The 8,953-nt window shown below is 36.9% G+C and overlaps 1 long non-coding RNA gene across 2 annotated transcripts; it reads left to right on the top strand.

The window, feature by feature from the left end:
- On the top strand, positions 1,460 to 2,460 carry LOC110271088. Of its 2 annotated transcripts, none has more exons than XR_002361216.1 (3): positions 1,460 to 1,613; positions 1,823 to 1,884; positions 1,974 to 2,232. It is a non-coding gene; the product is annotated as an uncharacterized LOC110271088 (long non-coding RNA). The 2 variants fall into 2 exon arrangements; XR_002361204.1 differs by lacking the exon at positions 1,460 to 1,613 and adding an exon at positions 2,278 to 2,460 and having other exon boundaries at positions 1,654 to 1,884; positions 1,974 to 2,062.

The following is an 8,953-nucleotide window of genomic DNA, read 5'->3' as shown; positions in this document are numbered from 1 at the left end:
GCGAAAGACTAGCTTTAGTGGTTTCCAAATCAATTAGCAACTTCTAATTATCAATCAACAATGGAATTAGATAACTCAAGCGTCACTAATTACTCCACCAAGGCCAAGAGGAACAAAATCTATACTAAAATCCAACCAATCATTTCATCAAACACATGGAAGGCACAAAAGAAAAGCATAGTAAATTGATAACAAGAATAGAATCTAACGACAATTGAATGTAAGAAATCAACAACAACAATTAAAGAAAACAAGATCTACATTAATTACCTCAAATTGCATTAAAAGAAAATAGAATGAACAAAAGTAGATCTACAAACAAAGTAGAAGAAAGTATAACAAACAATAGAAGAATGATGAATGTAACAACAAAGAATTAAGAAGAAGAAGTAGAAAAGAGCATGAATTAAAACCTAGATCTAAGAACTAAACCTAATCCTAATCCTACTCCTAGAGAGAAGTGAGAGCTTCTCTCTCTAAAACTAACTAAAAACTAGCCTAATGTGTGTGTATGTGTCTACATTATGCCTTCCCCTTTATTCCTTGATCTCTTTAGCCTTTTCCGCCAAAAACTCAACTCCAAATGGGGCCAGAAACCCTCCAAAATCGCCAGGCACGTGTTCCTCTTTAAAAATCACGTGCAGCCTTCGGCGCGTACGCGCAGAGTGCGCGCACGCGTCCCTGGGGTATTTCGCAATCCGTGCGTAGGCGCATAGTACGCGCGCGCGCCCATGGGCTTTTACCAAATCTTTGGCTTTTCATGATTTCTCCACTTCATATGCTTTCCTTTCACTCCTTTGATCCTTTCCTAGCCCTTTTCAACCTAAAATCACTAGCAAACACATCAAGGCATCTAGTGGAATCAAAGGAAGATTAAAACTATCAAATTAAAGGTCTAAAAAGCATATTTTCACATCTAAGCATAAGTACGGAGACAATCACAAAAATCATGCTATTTCATTAAATAAATGTGAGAAAAAATTATCAAAGATGCTCTAAATTCAACCCAAGATAAACCCTACAAAGGGGGTTTATCACCTCACAACCAGCACTACAAAAAAAGAGGCATAAAATGGCACTAATATTCGGATATTATGATATTTTTTTGTGGTGTCATAATTAATTTACACCTAATGGCAGTTTTTGTGGATTCTGGCGGTTTCAAAACGCCATTACCACATTGTATAAAAAAGTCCAACCCTAACTTAACCTTCATTACACGTTTGGTGCGAGACGATGGCCACTGTGAGAGAACGGTTGAATCTCTGCCAATCGCGATCTCCTTTGTTCACAATCTCCTCCGGCGACGATCCCCTACAACGATGACCTCCTCCGGCGACGTCTCCTCACGTGACGGTCTCCTCACACGACTTCTCCTCCTACGACATCTCCTCCAGCAATGGCCTCCTCACGCGACGTCTTCTCCTGTGACAACTCCTCCAGCGATTGTTTCCTCTTGTGACATCTCCTCCAGCAACGGTCTCCTCTTGTGATGTCTCCTCCGGTGACGTCTCCTCCAGCGACAATTTCCTTCGACAACGTTCTCCTACACAGCAATCTCGTCCATCAAGCTACTGTGCTGCGTGTTTCTCCTCTGGCAGCAAACTCGTGAGGTAGGTTCTTCTCCCTTTTTTCCTTTGTTCTCTTGAAAATATTTCATTCTGATCGATTGTCTTAAGCTTGCTTTAGAGTGGATTAAAAAATTTAATTAAATTGGTTTAAATCTCAACATAGTAGTCAAAATAGGTTGCTTACTGTTCTCTTTATTTTGCTTGCAATGTTTCTTGTTTTTTAGCTGTTTCTTATTCTGATTTGGGGACAGATAATGGTTTGATTGGTCAATTTGATGGTGGATTCTATTCTGCTTTTCTTGTTGCCAAAAAGGTAGTGTGTGTGACTTCTTAGTTGTATGCTCTTGATTTGTTATTTTTATGATTTTTAATGGGTTTCATATGCATGTGAATGGCAATTAGATTGTTGTTTCTACCATTGATCTGATAAGCAATATGTATGGGAAGTAGTTGCTGACAGTAACTCCTATGTGATTACACTCTACTTAAAAGTAAGTCACATTTCTTTCACTTTTTTTCTTCTTTGATTAAAATGTTTAATCACTTTCTAAGCTATTGAACTCTTGGGTTATTATTCAATTAAACCACTTGATCTACATTGATTAAACATATATATTTATGCAGGAGAACAATATAATTTTTACCTTTTTTTAACATGCAGATATGCTTCTAACAGGAATTGACCTCTCAAGTAATCATCTGATAGGTGAAATACCAACGGAAATTGAGTTGTTATTTGGATTGGTTTTATTGAAATTATCAAGGATGAGAGGCCAGTAGCATAAGTGAGTGATGGCAATTCAATATTCTTGGAGGCATTATACATGAGCATGGGGATAGGGTTCTTCACAGGCTTCTGTGGCTTCATAGTTTCAGTATTATTCATCTCCTCTTGTAGAGAACCCTATTCCAGGTTCTTGAATAATTTGGTCACCAGAATCTATCTGATAAAAAACTCACTATATATGGCTAGAGGATGAACAAGTAGATTTCTTCCTTATATTGAAAGAGGACTTATTCTCAAACACTAGTTCCATGTACTGAAATTGAAATTTCTTGCAGGATCTCCTACTTTTTTGATTGAATTATGGCTTTATGGGGGGTAACACTGCATCTTCTCACTACAAGAAAAAGAAGTACTTGTAACAAAAAAAGTTGTTACAAAAAATCAAAATTTTGAAACAAAAAGATTTTGTAACAAATAAAGAGGTCGTTGCAATATGTCCCATTACAAAAAGTTTTTGTAACAAAAAATGGAACTGTTGCAATTCAAAGTAATATTTTGTAACAAATTTTTCTGATACAAAAAAACAAAAGTCGTTACAAAATTGATAACAAATTTTGATCTTCAAAATATTTTTGGTGACAATATATGTTTTCCTATCATAAAATTTTGTTACAAAATATAACTTGATTTTGTAACATTTTTTTCTTTAGTTACAAAACACTATTTATTTTGTAATAATTTTTTTTAATACAAATTACACATATAATTTGTCAAATTATATTATTTTTTAATTAATTAATATATTAACTAATTTACTCAACAAGTCAACATTTATATAATATATAATAACATAGATAGTTCAAATATATTTCATTTAACTAAGATTGTTTTATAAATCTTCAACATATAAACATTAAAGTACAAACTAACAAGATACATTGAAGAACCCTAATGAACTAGATAGACACAGGACAAGAAAAACAAGAAATTATAAATCTCCAAAATATAAACTACAAATTACAAACTCCATCATGTTCATACAGTTCATTTCTCATGGAGAAGCTTCTAATAAGTGCCACACTTGAAAAGACCACCAACCAAAAAATACTAGCTAAAGAAACAAGATTTGTTTCAATATGTATGTGATGATTTTGTAGCAATGTGGCATGAATAAATGAGGAACATCAGCATACCACTTCAAGCTATGTATCCTCAGGAAATAGATTCATTACAAAGATTAAGCACTTAGATGCCGAAGTATAACAGTGGGATGAGCCTCAAGTAGGAAATATTCTGCTCGTCATTATATATTTAGTTATAGCAATATAAAGAACAATGACACAAATACTTACATGATCCTCAAAATCTGGGCTCCTTAAATTGATAGATAGATTTCTCATCAGTAGTAGCACCTAAACAGAATATGATTTGGTAAGTACTTCTCTAACATAAATTTATAACTTCACATTTCTAATATCTGTCCAAAGTCAATATTTCAAACCCTTGGTAGAAATAAAGTTTCAATATCTTAACTCCATTTAAGGAGTAGGAATTATTTGTTTGAAGCAAATGGAAATGGACTGTCAAAAGAAATGATTCACTGGACAGTAAGAACACAGGCAAACATACTGTCTCAACATCTATAAGATCCATCCTTTTTAGTTTCTGTAAATGAGACCTGCAAATGGAAATGGACTGTCAAAAGAAATTATCCATTGGACAGTAAAAACACAGGCATTGTTTTTAGTATGTTTTTAGTAGGATCTAGTTACTTTTAGGGATGTTTTCACTAGTTTTTATGTTAAATTCACATTTCTGGACTTTACTATGAGTTTGTGTGTTTTTCTATGATTTCAGGTATTTTCTGGCTGAAATTGAGGGACTTGAGCAAAAATCAGATTTAGAGGTTGAAGAAGGACTGCTGATGCTGTTGGATTCTGACCTCCCTGCACTCAAAGTGGATTTTCTGGAGCTACAGAACTCAAAATGGCGCGCTTCCAATTGCGTTGGAAATTAGACATCCAGGGCTTTCCAGCAATGGATAATAGTCCATACTTTGGCCGAGTTTAGATGACGTAAAAGGGCGTTGAACGCCAGTTCTACGCTGCTGTCTCGAGTTAAACGCCAGAAACAAGTCATAAACCAGAGTTGAACGCCAGAAATACGTTACAACCTGGCGTTCAACTCCAGAAAGAGCCTCTGCACGTGTAACATTCAAGCTCAGCCCAAGCACACACCAAGTGGGCCCCGGAAGTGGATTTATACATCAATTACTTACTTCTGTAAACCCTAGTAACTAGTTTAGTATAAATAGGATTTTTTCTATTGTATTAGACATCCTGAGTTTTATCTTTGGATCATAGTAGTCTTGGTTACTCCGGTTCCCCTCTGTGACCGAGACCAATGAACTCCATTATCACTTATGTATTTTCAATGGTAGAGTTTCTACACTCCAAAGATTAAGGTGTGGAGCTCTGCTATTCCTCAAAGATTAATGCAAAGTACTACTTTTTTCTATTCAATTCATCTTATTTCGCTTCTAAGATATTCATTCATACTTCAACCTGAATGTGATGAACGTGACAATCATCATCATTCCCTATGAACGTGTGCCTGACAACCACTTCCGTTCTACCTTAGATTGAATGAGTGTCTCTTAGATCTCTTAATCGGAATCTTCGTGGTGTAAGCTAGAATGATGGCGGCATTCAAGAGAATCCGGAAAGTCTAAACCTTGTCTGTGGTATTCCGAGTAGGATTCAATGATTGAATGACTGTGACGAGCTTCAAACTCGCGAGTGCTGGGCGTAGTGACAGACGCAAAAGGAGGGTGAATCCTATTCCAGCATGATAGGGAACCTCAGATGATTAGCCGTGCCGTGACAGGGCATCTTGGACCATTTTCACAAGAGGAGGGGATGTAGCCACTGACAACGGTGATGCCCTTGCATAACGCCAGCCATAGAAAGGAGTAAGACTGATTGGATGAAGACAGCAGGAAAGCGGAGGTTCAGAGGAACGATTGCATCTCCATACGCTTACCTGAAATTCTCACCAATGATTTACATAAGTATTTCTATCCTTCTTCTATTACTACATTTCGAAAACTACATAACTATTTTATATCCGCCTGACTGAGATTTACAAGGTGACCATAGCTTACTTCATACCAACAATCTCCGTGGTATTCGACCCTTACTCACGTAAGGTATTACTTGGACGACCCAGTGCACTTGCTGGTTAGTTATGCGAAGTTGTGAAGATATGTTTAGACCATGGTTCTGTGCATCCGTTTTTGGTGCCATCGCCAGGGAATCAATTTCGAACAATAATTCACAACCTGAGTAACAATTTCGCATACCAGCCATGATGAGCGGATAATTTATACCCTTTTGGCATTATTTTTAGGTAGTTTTTAGTATGTTTTAATTACTTTTTATTATATTTTTATTAGTTTGTGTGCAAAAATCACATTTCTGGACTTTACTATGAGTTTGTGTATTTTTCTATAATTTCAGGTATTTTCTAGCTGAAATTGAGTGACCTGAACAAAAATTTTATTCAGAGGCTAAGAAAGGACTGTAGATGTTGCTGGATTCTGACCCTCCTGCACTCAAAGTGGATTTTCTAGAGCTACAGAAGCCCAATTGGCGCGATCTCAATTGCTTTGGAAAGTAAACATCTTGGGCTTTCCAGAAATATATAATAGTCCATACTTTGCCCGAGATTTGATGTCCAAAACTGGCGTTCAACGCCAGCCAGAGACCCCTTTTTCTGGCGTAAAATACCAGAACTGGCACCAGAACTGGAGTTAAACGCCCAAACTGGCACCCAAGCTGGCGTTTAACTCCAAGAATGGCCTATGCACGTGAAAGCTTCAAAGCTCAGCCCAAACACTCACCAAGTGGGCCCCAGAAGTGGATTTCTGCACTATCTGCACTGAGTTACTCATTTTCTGTAAACTGAAGTTACTAGTTTAGTATAAAAACTACTTTTAGAGATTCATTTTGGAACTCATGACATTTTACATCTCATATTGTATTTTCTACAGCATGAGTCTCTAAACCCCATAGGTGGGGGTGAGGAGCTCTGCTGTGTCTCAATGGATTAATGTGATTACTATTGTTTTCTATTCAATCACACTTGATTCTATTCTAAGATACTCACTCGTACTTCAATATAGAGAATATGATGATCCATGACACTCATCATCATTCTCAAACTTATGAACGCGTACCTGACAACCACTCTTATTCTACCTGAGCTCAACGTAGTCATTGGGCGACAGCTTGAGTGCGTATCTCTTGGGTCTCTAATCCACGGACCAAGTCTGTGGGATTAGAACCTTCGTGGTAGAGGCTAGAACCAATTGGCAGTATTCTTGAAATCCATAAAGTCTAAACCTTGTCTGTGGTATTCCGAGTAGGATCTGGAAAGGGAGGACTGTGACGAGCTTCAAACTCACGAATGTTGGGCACAATGACAGTGTGCAAAAGGATAGAGAGATCCTATTCCGACACAAGTGAGAACCGACAGATGATTAGCCGTGCGGTAGCTGTACCTGGTATTTTTCATCCGAGACGAGAGATCCGATAGTTGATTAGCCATACAAAAACTATGCCTGGTATTTTTCATCCGAGAGGATCATACAGCTTGCCATTGAAGGAAGCCATGCGTGTTTGGAGAAGAAGGCAGTAGAAAAGTAGAGATTCAGACGACAGAGCATCTCCGGAACATCAACCTATTCCTCATTACTGAATCACAAGTACCATTTATTTCATGTTATTTACTTTTCATAAACAAAATTCACTTTTATCATTAATCTCCTGACTAAGATTTACAAGATAACCATAGCTTGCTTCAAGCCGACAATCTCCGTGGGATCGACCCTTACTCATGTAAGGTATTACTTGGACGACCCAGTGCACTTGCTGGTTAGTTGTGCGGAGTTGTGAAAAGTGTAATCATAATTTCATGCACCAAGTTTTTGGTGCCGTTGCCGAGGATTGTTCGAGTTTGGACAACTGACAGTTCACCTTGTTGCTCAGATTAGGAAAAATTTATCTCTTTTGGTTTAGAGTCATTAAACTTGAGTCCTTTATTTTCTTTTCAAAAATTTTATTTTTCTTTATTAATCTTTAATTTTTCTTTGAGTCTTCTGTTTGAGCTTAGTTTCATATTTTAAGTTTGGTGTCAATTGCATGTTTTTATTTTTCTTTATATTTTTAATTACATGTTCTTAGTTCTTTCTTGATCTTCAAATTGTTCTTGATAATTTTCTTTATTTGATCTTTAAATTTTCTTGTTTGGTGTCTTTTGTTGTTTATCTTCTACATTTTCGAATTATTATTGTCCAAAGTATAAAAATTTTTAAGTTAGGGGCTAACGTTGGCGCAAACTTTTGGTGCCCAGGGGTGATTTCCATGTGCCAACGTTAGCCTCAAAGTTAGGGGCTAACGTTGGCGCAAACTTTTGGTACCCAGGGAGTGATTTTCAAGTTCCAGCGTTAGCCCAAAAGTTAGGGGCTAACGTTGGGGCTAACTTTTCACCCAAAAGTTTGTGCAAAAGTTTGAGGCTAACTTTAGGTCCAACTTTTTGCTTCCTGGTTCAATTTCACTTATTCCATTGTCTTCTCTTTACTCCTAGCTATTCCTTCTTGCTTCAACCTTTCTCCAAGCTTTCTTCACCTATCATTAATCAACCAAACACATCAAAGCTATGCTTAAAATCCTGAGATATTCATTCTTTCATAATATGTGACAATTATAGTATAAAACCTCATGAAATAACATGAATTCATACATGGTTGATTAAATGAAAGGAAGCATGAAAATCTACCTAATTGGCTTGCTTGTAGCTCAAGAAAGTGCATAATTCTAATGAAAACAAAAGAAAAAGACTAGTTAAAATAGGATAAGATGACTTGTCATCACAACACCAAACTTAAAGCTTGCTTGTCCCCAAGCAAGAAAAGAATTATGCTCAATGGTTCTTTCATTTAAGATGGATTGAAGAACAACTTGTCAGGTCCTATGAGTGAAGTGATCAAGTGTCAGTTGGATGAACTCTAAATCATATGCTCATGCAAGGGTTTCAGTGCTCACTAGTCCTCACATATTGGGAGTCTTAGGTCTTAGGATTTTCATCCAAATGGTATCATGGAGATCTCTTTATATGTAGTCACCTTGAAGCAGCTTATAGTTTCTGTGCTTTGGGCTCGACTCTAAGTGTCATGTCTCAAAGCGGCTCTTTAGATAAGCTTTCAATCAATACTCCTAAACCAGTTGGTTTTAAGGTATTAGGTGTTGAAGCACCCCTATGGATTTACTTGCTCAAGCCTCTTTCCTTGACACAGCTCAACGATAGAACTAAAAACTAGAAAATAGCAGAATAATTAACTAGTTTATCTAGATGCTCGAAGCTAGCATTATTGCAGAAAGTGAGAATGTGTTTTTGGTGGAACACCAAACTTAGAATTCTTCATTCTCCTTTATATTGTTTTGGTGTGTAACACCAAACTTAGCTTCCTGCAATCTAGATAAAGCTAGTTAACCTTTTTATTGAAATAGATATCGAAAGATAGTTACCTCCGGTTGGGTTGCCTCCCAACAAGCGCTCTTTTATTGTCACTAGCTTGACATCCTTCACTCTGTTC

Source organism: Arachis ipaensis, chromosome B01, assembly GCF_000816755.2.
Source record: "Arachis ipaensis cultivar K30076 chromosome B01, Araip1.1, whole genome shotgun sequence".
NCBI lineage: Eukaryota > Viridiplantae > Streptophyta > Magnoliopsida > Fabales > Fabaceae > Arachis > Arachis ipaensis.
Note: the sequence above shows the minus strand (reverse complement) of the source record. Positions and strands in the feature narration are given on the sequence as shown.